This window comes from Falco punctatus, assembly GCF_963210335.1.
Source record: "Falco punctatus genome assembly, chromosome: 6".
Classification (NCBI taxonomy): domain Eukaryota; kingdom Metazoa; phylum Chordata; class Aves; order Falconiformes; family Falconidae; genus Falco; species Falco punctatus.
Window position 1 is genome coordinate 89,562,463 of NC_137585.1, and position 12,830 is coordinate 89,575,292.

Consider the following 12,830-nt stretch of genomic DNA (forward strand, 5'->3'; position numbering starts at 1 on the left):
GCATATGAATTTCAAAATCTCTGTACTTTTCCATTTACATCACATGTCATTCCTTTAATGTATCTGTCTTAAGTTCAGTGTGTACAACTAAAGAGACGCAGCCACCAAAATTAATCACTCTGGGGAAAACTAGGGGCCAGGAACATTAATTGAGACCATGCAAATAGTTTTGCCAAATGAAAAGCCGCAAGTGGTTCAGTCACAGAGAGATGGGAGTGAAAGCCAGATCCTGACACCAAGATGAAGGTTTGGAAATGGAAAGTGCTGAATGGGATATTTCTTCTGGACAGGCCAATTGTGAAACATCATGGTGGAGTACTTTATAAGCTCCTTTAAAAAGAACTAGGCATCTCCCTTCTCCTACAAAGTGTCCCAAACTCTACTACTTAATCATATTGCATCAATACATAATTAGAAGATTTCTTTTGCAATCACAGTAGTTGCATGAGACTTTTGTTTGTTCTTCATCACTGTTGTAAACAAAGGTCAAAAATCTGTTGCAAAATTTTGGGGACAAGTGAAACAGGTCAATCAGTTCTCCAGAAGTACTTCATATTAGTCTCCACTGTTTGCACAATTCTAGTTCTAGGTGGGCCTTTGTTGAATTCTGCCTATACATATATATATAGAGAGAGACTGGAATTCAGTATAGTAAAAGTCTGATGAAACTAGTTTAATTTTTAAGAAGTAAACTCAATGCTTTTATACCTATTCTGTTTTTTTATATAGGCAGAGCAACCCTTAATAGATATGCCAAGTTCTTTAAAAAACAATGTTGGAAGAAGTAAAGGAATGTTCATGAATAGATAATTACATTTAGGGTCTATAGCAATTTTAATTATATTTACTTTGCTTATCAGAGGCATTGGGAGTTGCATACATTTATTGAGAGCTTGACAGGTTTTATCTAAGAGCATTTTATGATTAAGATCATATATTAAGCCCTTCCTTGAGGCAATAAATATTCCTAGGTTATTTAACATGGAAAGCAAGGCCTGTTACTGAGCTGAAAATAGGCAGAACACATTCTGAAGGAATAATTTTCTATAGGAAAAGAACACCCATAGACACACACCCCCACCCCACTCCCCGCAAGTTAGAGCTAGGGTTTAAAAGAGAAAAAAAAAAAAGTTGTTTAATATTTTGGGTTGGGGGAACTGAGGACTAGAGAAAAAAACTTCCAAGTATTATCTTGATTTAAATCAATTTTAATTTTCTTTATTTTACAATGTGTTTCTAGATGTCCAGCAGTTTCTAGGATCTAAAGGAAAGTTAATAATTTTATCAGGAGAAAAATAAGCTGTCTTTGCTTTTTGCCTTTTTTTTTTTTTTCTGACATCCTGTCTTGCCACACACTCACAAATATGACAATAGCTGACAGAGTCAGTGGTGCAAAAATGCCCAATTCACTTAGTTTGCTGGAGGATAGAAATATTTACGCAGGGAATCCACTAATATTTAACTTTAGACTAATGTTCCATTACTGCCCACAGCCATGTTGCACATCTTTGTAAAAATGAACTGGTTTTCTTTTTTCATTGCTCTAATGCCATTCCAGAATGAAATTCCACATCCCAAGTATTTCCTCTTTCTTCTTGCTGGATCCTTCATGCATTTTGTCATCACATATGATGACCATAAAGACCCTAGTTTACTAAAACAGATTTGCACAGTACAAACCAGCTGTTTGCATGGAGATTACATTAGTACAATCTGTCCTAAGGGGTGAGGGGGCAACTAGCTCCTCCTGTGAACTGACTGTGTAGCTGCTGTGAATTCAAGTCTCAGTGATACAAGTCAGGGATGTAACACACCAAACTGTTCTTCCCAGTACCGATATCAAACCACTAAAATAGCTCACGTTCTTGATTCTCTATCTGAAAAACTGGAGTGCAAAGAAGAGGGTATTCCACTGTCCCTGTGTTTGCTTTTTAAAAAAATATTGAAAGTCCTTCATATTTTGGAGGTGGAAGTTTGATTGATTACAACTGGCCCTTTGTTCCTGTCAACACGTTATTGCGCAAACTTGTAAGGCAGGCGGGTTACACACACTCCCACTGCTCTGGTACTTACATGTCTCTGTTGCAGTAGTAGACATACCTAAGCCATCAACAGTTTGAGCGTAGCTATACACAGATGTTGACATGTGCATACAATATGAATGTTAAAATCTTAACAACCGTATTTCAAACAGCAGCAGTAGTGAAGTGTCATCTTAACATTTTTAGTAGCTGTCCTTGAACAATATTTTTGCACTGTTTTCTCACCAGAGTCCTTTCCCGTTGATTGCTTTCCCCCTGCCCCAAACACAGCACTCCATAATATGTACCGCTGAGAAATGGAAGGGTGATATAAACACTAATATGCATACACTTGGATAGAGTAGTGCTCTGGGTATACAAATATGCTTTTCTAGCACAGATTTGAGGCTAATTAAATATCAGTTGTGTTGTAAAACACTCAGGATCATTCTGCCTTTAAGTGCTATCAAGACTTTTTAAAGCTCTCAAAGCGGCACTAAACAGAGGAACGTACGCATTTAAGCACTGTTCTCTTTTTCTCATTTTCTACTGAGGTCTCTTGGTTATTTAATTTTTAGAAAGAAAGATTGCAGTGGGTATTCCTTCCTTGAACATATTTTGCAGCTGTCCAGCTTTAATTGGCAAATTCTACTAAGGTAGAAGTAATAGAGTGGTGAACAAACACCAGAAGAGAAGTAATAGTGTGAGAGCCTTGATAAGCATATTGAGAAGCAACTGATTATTATTAGTTCACAAAAATCTTGCAGGTCTTCATTCTTCAGTGTTGTGAAGGGAGGCATTTTGCTAAGAGACTAATTAATCATTTGCAAACCACATGGAATGAACTTATACCTTGCTGGTAATGCACACACATGAATTCTTTAGCACAGTTATTCTCATGGAAGATTAATAATTCAAGGATAAATGTATTGCTTTAATATTGTTCTTCCCTTGACATTCACTTAATAAAAACACAAATCATTGTTAGTATAACACAACAAATACTTAACACTAACTTTCAAGAGTATTGTTTCCTATTGATTTCACCAACAGAGATAAAGCCTGAGAGAATTTATGCACATGATATGACCTATCAGAAGTATAACAATGCCTCAAACTGTTTTAATATATGCCTATATCTTAAGGGGAAAAAAAGGTAGATTGCATTAATAAGACTATAATTCTTCTCTGGCTATTTTTAGAATAGCTTAGCAGGGGGAATACTCAAACACTGTGCTCAGTTTGAGGGCCCTCACTTCAAGAGGGATGTAGAGGTGCTGGAACATCCCCAGAGAAGGGCAATAAAGCTGGTGAAGGGTCTAGAAAACAAGTTTTATGAGGAGAGGCTGAGGGTACTGGGGTTGTTTAGCCCAGAGAAGAGGAGGCTCAAGGGGATCTTATTGCTCTTTACCACTGCCTAACAGGAGGCTGTAGGCAGGGGTCGTCGTTCTCTTCTCCCAAGGAACAAGCGACAGGACAAGAGGAAACTGCCTCAAGTTACACCAGGGGAGGTTTACATTGGATATTAGGGAAAATTTCTCCTCTGAAAGGCAGTCAGGCACTGGAACAGGCTGCTCAGGGAAGTGGTGGAATCACTGTCCCTGGAAGTGTTAAAAAACACGTAAATGTGGTGCTTAGGTGTGTGGTTTAATGATGGACGTGACAGTCCTGGGTTAACTGTTGGACTTGACAGTCTCAAACATCTTTTCCAACCTAAATAATTCTACAATGCTATGATTTTACTAATTTTAAAAACGTGTATATCTCATAGGAGTTTTTGCTTGTATCAATCCATTCATATTAAAGCAGAATTCAGATTACTATGAAAGCATTATATTACAGTTTCTGTTTTTATATTTTTGCCCTCTTTTATGACCTATTCACTTACCTTTTTTTATTATTATTTAACCAATAAAGACAGAGGATATTATCTCCCATCAAAAGCAGCATTGTGAGAGTAGAAAGGAAGTCTTCTAAAAGAACTATATATCATCAGTGTTAATCTTGTAAAACAATTAATATTTTACAGTATATTAAAATCATAGAGTCATTTAGGTTGGAAAAGACTTTTAAGATCATTGAGTCCAAACTGTTAACCCAGCACTGCCAAGTCCATCATTAAACGATGCCCCTAAGCACCACATCTACAAGTCTTTTAAATACCTGCAGGGACGGTGACTCGACCACTTCCCTGGGCAGCCTGTTCCAGTGCCTGACAGCCCTTTCAGGGAAGAAAACGTTTCTAGTATCCAATCTAAACCTCCCCTGGCACAACTTGTGACCATTTCCTCTTGTCCTATCACTTGTTCCTTGGGAGAAGAGACTCCCACCTCCCTACAGCCTCCTGTGAGGAAGTTGTAGAGAGCAATAAGGTCCCCCCTGAGCCTCCTCTCCTTTCCAGGCTAAACAACCCCAGTTTTCCCAGTAGAGTTTTCCTAATTACCTTACATCTTTTGCATTTTGAATTATACTAAGTTTGCAAAAACGTAAAAATTATCTTCTGCATAAGAATAATGTTCTAGGACATATCATTACAATCAGCACTCTTCTTCAACATTCTACTTCTCATTAGGTTAAAACATTGTTCAGATTTAGTATTTTTTACAATAAACTTTGCTTTATGGGTTTTAACAGAACCTGGAATGATAAAGTAAATCAATCCCCAATACAGCTCTGTGTTATTTTACAAATTTTATACCTTTCCCCTGGTGTTCTGTTTAAACAAAAAGGAGTCCAAAAAATCCTTGCTTCCCCTCTAACACTGTTAAGATAAATATTCCCCACTGGAGACATGGAATGTAAAATCAGTAGTGCCATCATTGTAAAGAAGAGAATTTGGCATTATGCCTTGCTTGTGGGGTTTTTTTTAGATACTAATAAAGATATTAACGAACAGATTGCTGCTTCTGAAAGGACTTGTCACCGAAATCTCGTAATGAAGAACTTATCGACACCAATGTGATGTAGATAAGCAGACACTTCTTTATCGACGGCCGGGTGCGTGAGTGAGTCCTCTCACAATCAACACATGCCAAGTTTCAAAATCATACACCATATATAGAACTTATTCATGCATATTCATTAAGTATTCATGCGTAATCATATTATTTCCCGAAAATCATTAACATACTCTCCTCCCATATCTGATTCTGCGCAGTAAAGGTTAGAAAGGTCTAGAAATGGGTCTGGGGTATGATTTGGGTAGGTGGTATATGAGTCGGTGGTCGCGATCTCCCCCTGCCGGAATTACCTTTTACTAAAGTTCACGGTTTCTTGGCAGGTAACTACAAGTTGTTCCAGTCGACTCTCTTCAGTTCCCATTAATTCTATATTCTGACACTTCAATACACTTTCTACATACAAAAGACTAGTCAAATGCAAAGAAATCTGTAAAATCCCAAATTTGTTACCTAAGTTTTAAACAATGATTCTAGCCCATTCTTCTGGCCTTGGTACAGGACTGTACAAAGGATTTTATAGCAGCTTTTACTGTGCAACTACAAGTTTCATTAAAACATATTTCTTATTCCAAATGATTTTATAAAATAAAATAAAGTTAATTAATTCTAACTTATTAGAAGATCTGTAACAGACTGGCATGCATTCATCTCAATATTTCCACCCTTTAAAGAAGGACCATAAGTTGAAAAACTGTAGAATATTTTTTTCTTTTTTTTTCCGCATTTATGCTTCAAACACACAGTGATGTATTTATCTCAGGAAAATTACATGCTCCATATATATTTCATAGGTATATGGTATATTGTTACAATATGGTATGGTTTTTATGCCATAGCCAGGTTGAAGCCAAAGATGGATAGAATACTTGAGTCACCCATTGCAAAAACATGTATGTTTTAATCCCTCTCCAATAAGAAGATAATTCAATTTAGCATTACTATAAACTTCATACCACATTAAATCAGGACCTTCACCCCATACAGCAAAACTGAGATCAAACTCAGGTAAAGAGAACCACTTGCAGGGATGAGCATTTTTCTCAAGATGTAATTGGTACATGTCCAACATCAAAAGCACAGTCAGTGTTCTACATCTAGAATTGCTGTACTTTTATACCTCTTTGTTGACTTGACTCATACACTATGCATGTGTAGGCACAAAAGGAAGGTAAAGCTCTTCCATGGAAAATTAACTATATTATTCTGCTTTTCATGCTATAGTAGCTATGTTACTTCACAGTGTTCAACATTCTTAGGAAGTTATCATTTTGCCTTTTTAAAAAAATCAGTTGGTCTTATTATTCTTAAGTATTTCTCATACTGAAATTGATTTCTGGCCATTAAATCATTAATTCTTAAGTCATCCTGGACAGATATAAGTATTGTTGCAACTACTTTACAGCTGAAGAAACTGAGCTTAAGACTCAGTTTAAGGTGAGCAGCCTGAATTGCAGAGATGCTCCTACTCAGATATTATGTTAGCTCCTGAAACCAATGGAAAAACTAACCGCTACAGAAGCAGTCATTATTTGGAGTGGGGTTAGAGTACCTTTACACACAGGAAGATATAACCTTACTGTTTATGAATAGTGCATGGTTCACATTCAGTATTTCTATCAGGAAATCTTAAAGCACTGAACAAAGGGTGCCAGTGTAATTCTTCACAGTATGTAAACGACAAAACAGAAAATCAAGAAAGAGCCAGTCATATGTCTTAGTTTACCAACCTAAATGAGGGTGGACTACAGGTACCTTGAGTCCTTTGACTGATAAAAAATACAGAAACCCTTAAAAAAACTGTCAAGGGAAGTAGTAAAGTGTACATGCAGCAGGTTTATGTAGTGACTGTCTTCATAATACATATTTCCACTCCTTTTTCACAAGGTTTGGAAAGAGTTAAAAATTACATGAAATCTTTATTAAATGTTTCCTTGTTAATCTATCATGTTACTTTAAACATTTCCCTAATAGTCATATCCTATTAGCAACCAACCGCCCTCATTAATTCAATAGAAAAAATGTTTTCTCGTATTGACAGTGTTTTTATTGAATTAGAGGAGAAGATTAATGGTAGTGTAATTTAATGGAAGCAGCTACTCAAATGTTGTTTAGACAACCTAGGCTTGCAAGGGAACTATTGTTCAAAATCGTATTTGTCACTGCTTGACAACAAAACAGCCCAAATGTCAAAATTTCTTGTAGATGTCCATAATCAAAAAATGGTACTTGTTATCTTTATATGTTGCAACCTACTTTATGATATACACAGAAGAAAAGTGCAACAAAAGGTAAAGAAGCTCACCCATTAAAATGCTCCTTTTTGTCCCTGAGGATTTTCAAAGATTTTCAGTGTCTGCTCAAGGATAGAGTCAATATCTTGGATAAGAGCAGCAGAGCATTGAAGCAGTTCTATTCAGCTACATAACCATTTGTTCCATTTTCAAGGGAGGTGTGATGAAAAGCCTGTAGGCACATATTTGTTTAGTGGTTATGTTTGGGGAGATGGAGAATTTTTCCTTGAATTCATCATTAGCTAGGTCATTCAAGCATAGCTATTTTTGTGTGTGAAGGAATAGGCTCTTCAGCTGAAATCAAAAAGATTTTTTTTTTCCCCTCAAACATGTTACAAATGTTTCAGCAAATGCAATAATAATATTTCCCATGGTTATTATAAAGAATATAATAATTTCATGAGTAGAAATTAATTACAGCTCATCTGAAGCCTGACAATAGAAAATTAATTAAAACCTGCTCCCATCCCACCCCAAAAAGTAAGTCTACAAACAAAATCAGAGATCAACTTGGTGTTAATGTTAGGCTTTAAGAGAAATTAATATATTTGAAGTCACTTAGAAATGAGTAAATATGATGAGTTAGAAATAAAACACAAAAACAAAATAAAAAGGGAAAATAAAAGTAAACAACAAAAGTAGGTAAAAAAGAACCACTGTTTATGTTTTCCTTTGTTACTCTTAATCTCTTTACCATCATAAAAGGGACTGTTTCTGCCCTATTTGACCCCACCTTCCAGTGGTCTTGATAACTTGATAACATAACATTGATGAGTGTGTCATCAAACCTTACTTATTTTTCTATCAGAGTAGCTGGAAAGCAGAGCTTCCCTCAGCTGCATTACTATGTTTTCCATTGAAAAATCTGTGAACATGTGCTCATGCTTTACTTTTTTTTTTTTTTTTTTTTTTCAGGGCAACACTTTTTCTTCCCACCTTTGTAATCTTTTCAATGGCATACAAGCACTCAGTATTTTCTTCCAAAAACAGCAGATACAAATTTGATTGCAAGAACAGTAAAAATGAGCACCATGTCCAGAAAACACCTGATACTTGCTTTTTGCCATTCCCGGTTACAACCCTGGATCTGTTTACTGCTGTCTGCTTTCCAGCTCTTTGACATGTCTAGGGAATTAGACTTGTCATATTTGTTTGAATCAAGCCTGTATTGGCATTAGTCTCATCCCCTGGTCCCTGTAGGTATCTCTGAACAGGATCCATTTTCCTTGCACTTTGTAAGCCGAGGAACCCACATTTCTCGTAGGATACCTGACTGGAAATCTGGACTGGCATTATCAAAAGCAGCTGACTGGTAAGTCTGTCTGGTGGTGGGTAAGGCGCAACTAGTTAGAAAAAGACCGTATTAAGGTAAAAGGCACTTGGGGCTTCTCTAAAAATTGCTGTGATCCTAAGGGCTACTTTTTTGCGAATGATACAGTCATTTAGACCTGTACAAAGAGGTTCCAAAATATGTTCTTTCTGATCTGATAGTTTTAGCCAACTCTCTGAATGCGGGTAGATGATACACATATTGTTTGGAAGTGGGTCCAGAACTTCACTTCTTTCCCTGCTTCCTAAGGTATGACTCTGCTGATGCAGAGCAATTAGCTAGTAATATGGCTGAAAGAACCAATTTTGTCCCTATGTTGTAAGTAACTTCATTCAGAATGCTCTCATTCAGTTGTTGATCAGATGAAAGTCTCTAGTGTTGATGGAGAGTGAGAGCAGAGCTGGCTGTTGGCAATGGATTACCAGAACATGAGATAGGGCCATTTCCTATTTCACTTGAGATTCTTGACTGCTGTTTCATCAAGGCAGTTATTCACAGACTCATGGTAATAGCCTGCATGAGCTTTGAGGTCTAATTATGAATTTAAGCAACAGAATAAAAAAAGTTATTACATCTGGAAGTGGAATCATTGCATCATAGCTGCAGAACAACCAGACAGCCTTTGTACAAGCACAGTAGAGCCCAGTCAGCGGAGTCAATGTAAACATGCAGCTCCTTAAAAAAAGAGGAGCTTCCTGCTGCATAATAATGCATATTTCTAGACATACACAGGGAAAACTGATGGACAAAATTATTCCCTGAGATAAAGTAGATTCAAATAAAACAAAAAGGATCAAAAAAGAACATGACTATACTTAAAAAGAAATCAGAAGTATTGTTCTCAGGACAATTATTGATATTCCAATGTACAAAGAACTTTTTAAACAAGCAATTACATAATTACATGCATAACCCTTCACACAGTGAGCTGAAAAGTTCAGTATCTTACATTTATAATTTTGGTAACCTAGAAATACATTTTCTTGACACTGACCTGTGATTTTCGTAGTTCAACCTAAATCAGATTAGTCTTTTCTGAAACACCAGATGGTATTAATTATGCACTTGTAAAACTTTGACAGAACCTTTACAGTGTGTTACTAACTCCCTCATAAAAAACAAACAAACATTTTGTGATGCGTAATTTCACTGCTTTAAGCCAGGCTGTTAAAAATTCAGTGAGCAGATAAGACTTTCATATTTCAGGTTTTTATTAAATACTTCTTATGCTTTTTTTTTTTTTTTTTTTTTTTTTGAGTGGCACTTCATCTCTTAAAGAGATTTTTCCAACTCGGTTTTGACCTTTGAACTGTTCTGCACATCAAGTATTATGTAAACAAAAGGCTACTCAAAGGAGAATAAAACCAGTCTTATGCCACTTGCACCAAAAATCTGCACATCTCTTTTCGAATCTGCATAATGCACCTCAGCTATGTATAAGAAATAATGAAGCACAGAATTCTACTACTGTATGCCTCTGTTGGTAGATCTACCTTGGGACCTCATTAGTATGTGACTCTTTTGCAGTCGCTGAATGTACATCTCAGAATGTTATAACTCTCTGAAAAACTAGGTAAAAGTAAGAGCTGAATATTGTTCTTTTTTTCTTGTTCTTGTCAGTGACAGCAGAGCTAAATTCAAATTGGTCTTTGCCAATCCCCAGTCAATAGGATTAAAAAACCTTCTAAAAATAACTTAGTATGGGATGCATACACATAAAGAACCTAATGTGATACGACTTACACCCACTCAGTGACAATTCTCATAGCACTTACTAGACAAAATTGCATGGACAAGAAGAATAAGATACTATATCATTACAAGAAATTACCATATGTACTCAGACTAACACGACTAGACTAAGTTCCCCCTTCTCAGTCACACCCCCAAATCTAAAACATAGGACAAATATAAATTATGAACTTGTAGAATAGAATCATAAGCTGACAGAGTGATTTAGGTCAGAAGACACTTCTGGAGGTCCCTAGTCCAGCCTTCCCTCCCCTCTGCCCCCAAACTCAAAGCAGTGACACCTTAGATCACATAGCTGGGCTTTGCCCAGTCAAGATTTGAATATCTCCAAGAATAAAGAATCTTTCTGTGCAGCCTGTTTCTGTGTTTGACCTCCTAATGGTGATCTTTTTTCCTTAATATTTACTCAGAATTTCCTTTTTTTGCAACCTGTGACCATGGCTTTTTTGTCCTTTCTCTGTACATCTGCAAGACACCCCATCTTCTCTGTAGCTTTCCTTTAAGTGGCATAGAGAACACCAAGTCCACCTTCAGTCTTTTCTTCTCCTGGCTAACCTAAATCAGTTGACTTCAGCTTCTGTGCTGTGTGTTCCACCCCCCTGACTATCTTGATGGTATCTGGAGGACTTACTTCAGTATGTCTAGTCTTTCTTGCACTGAGGAGCCCAAAACCAGACTACAAATATGGCTACCAGAATATCAGTTTCATAAAATTTGTTCCGAATCTGAAGCTTTCACTTCAGTAACTGAATCCAGTCCCTTTGAAATTTTGTCACATACTGTTACCACAAAAAAATTGTCTTTTTTATCTGTTAGCCCTTATCCATCCATGTTAGCCTAGACTGCAGACTCAGTCTCACACAGGTCTTCACAGATGCATTTCAAGTAGGATGCTAAAATAGGAGTCAAATCACTACCACACCTTCTGTCCTCTCTTGTGTGCAAAACGGCACAAACAAAGAAAGGAATTCCTCTTGTCTGGTTCTGATACAAAATTCAGGTTCCTATACTGGAAGCTTATGTTCTGTATACAGTCAAAGGGAGAAGTACGCTTCCACAGAAAGCTTAAATTAGTGTGCTCCTTCTCACTGTATTTCAGCTCAGGATCTTTAAATAGGCACTTGAATTACCTGCTGTTACTTACATGGATGGTAATGTCTAATAAGCCTCATAATTAATGGAGGCTTACATTTTTGCCAAATATTAACCAGCAATGTTATAAATTCAAAATAAATATTCTGGCTGGATAAAAAGGCACACATACACAAATTTGTACTAAACAAGCAGAAAAATTAATAAAAATCATTCTGCCATAGAAATATTTTTATCCAGCATGCCACTGGTCAAGTATAGAGACTGCATGCTTAATGTTCCTCTTTCCAAAGGGCTTTAAACTGCTCTCTATAATAAGTTTGTAAGCATCGGTCTACAAGATACTCTGAGGCTAAAGGATACGGAAGGACTTTAAGACATGAATATACCGAATCTCTCACCTTTGCAGCTGACAGTTGCACCAGTAGTAACTTAAGTGAGTCAATTGAATCACAAGCCCAGTGCAGCAATGCATGGTCTGTTCTGGGTCTCCAGTCCCTGCCCCAGTGGCTGCTCATGGCTTACACAATCACAGTGATGTTACAAAACAGTGTCCTCCTGCCTAATGGCTACGTCACTCTCCATAGTGATGAGCTTCAAAATCTCCAGGCAGAAGTAAAATTCAAAGTTTTGCACTGAGTCTATGCCAGAAACTGGACTGTTAACTGAAAGAGCTGGACCTGTCTATGGTTTATATCCCTAAACACAGTCTCGGGAGTCAGGTGTTCTAGTTGCTTGCCATTCAGTTCCTTCTCTAATTATTTTTCAATTTTGGTCTTAAAAGATAACTATGACAGGAAGGTGGGGAAAAAAAACACATCAATAAACTCTAATCTCAAACTCTTTTTACAAGAAACAGTAGTCTCCTCACACTTCACTGCTTTTACAGCCCTTATTCTGAGAACTGTGAATTCAGTCTGTTTGATTTATAATTGGAAATCATAAACTATAACATTCACCTGCTGTTCATATGCACAAATGAAATGATACAAGGCAATTTCATCACTCAACATGATAATTGGCATGAACCAACTCTGGTATGCAGTATTCAGATCCCTAAGGTCCACTAATAAGTTGCTGTAACTACATGCAGCTGTAGAGGAAAAGGGGAAAAAAAAGGGAAAAACAACACAACATTTTTCATGTCACAGTTGCTTTGATTAATTCATGTGGGGGAAGCAGAGAAGTTGCCTTGGGTTTTTTCCTGATCCTACAGGTATTACTGTAAAGTGAAGACAAGCCCACTGACATTAAGGTCTCAGACTAGCTTGCAAATGGTACTAGAGAATAAACAGCTAGAGAATACCAATATTTTTTTTTACCAAAAAAGAGAGCCAAATTAATGTAAGTGATCTTGTAGTGGTCTACTCATCTCACGTGTAAA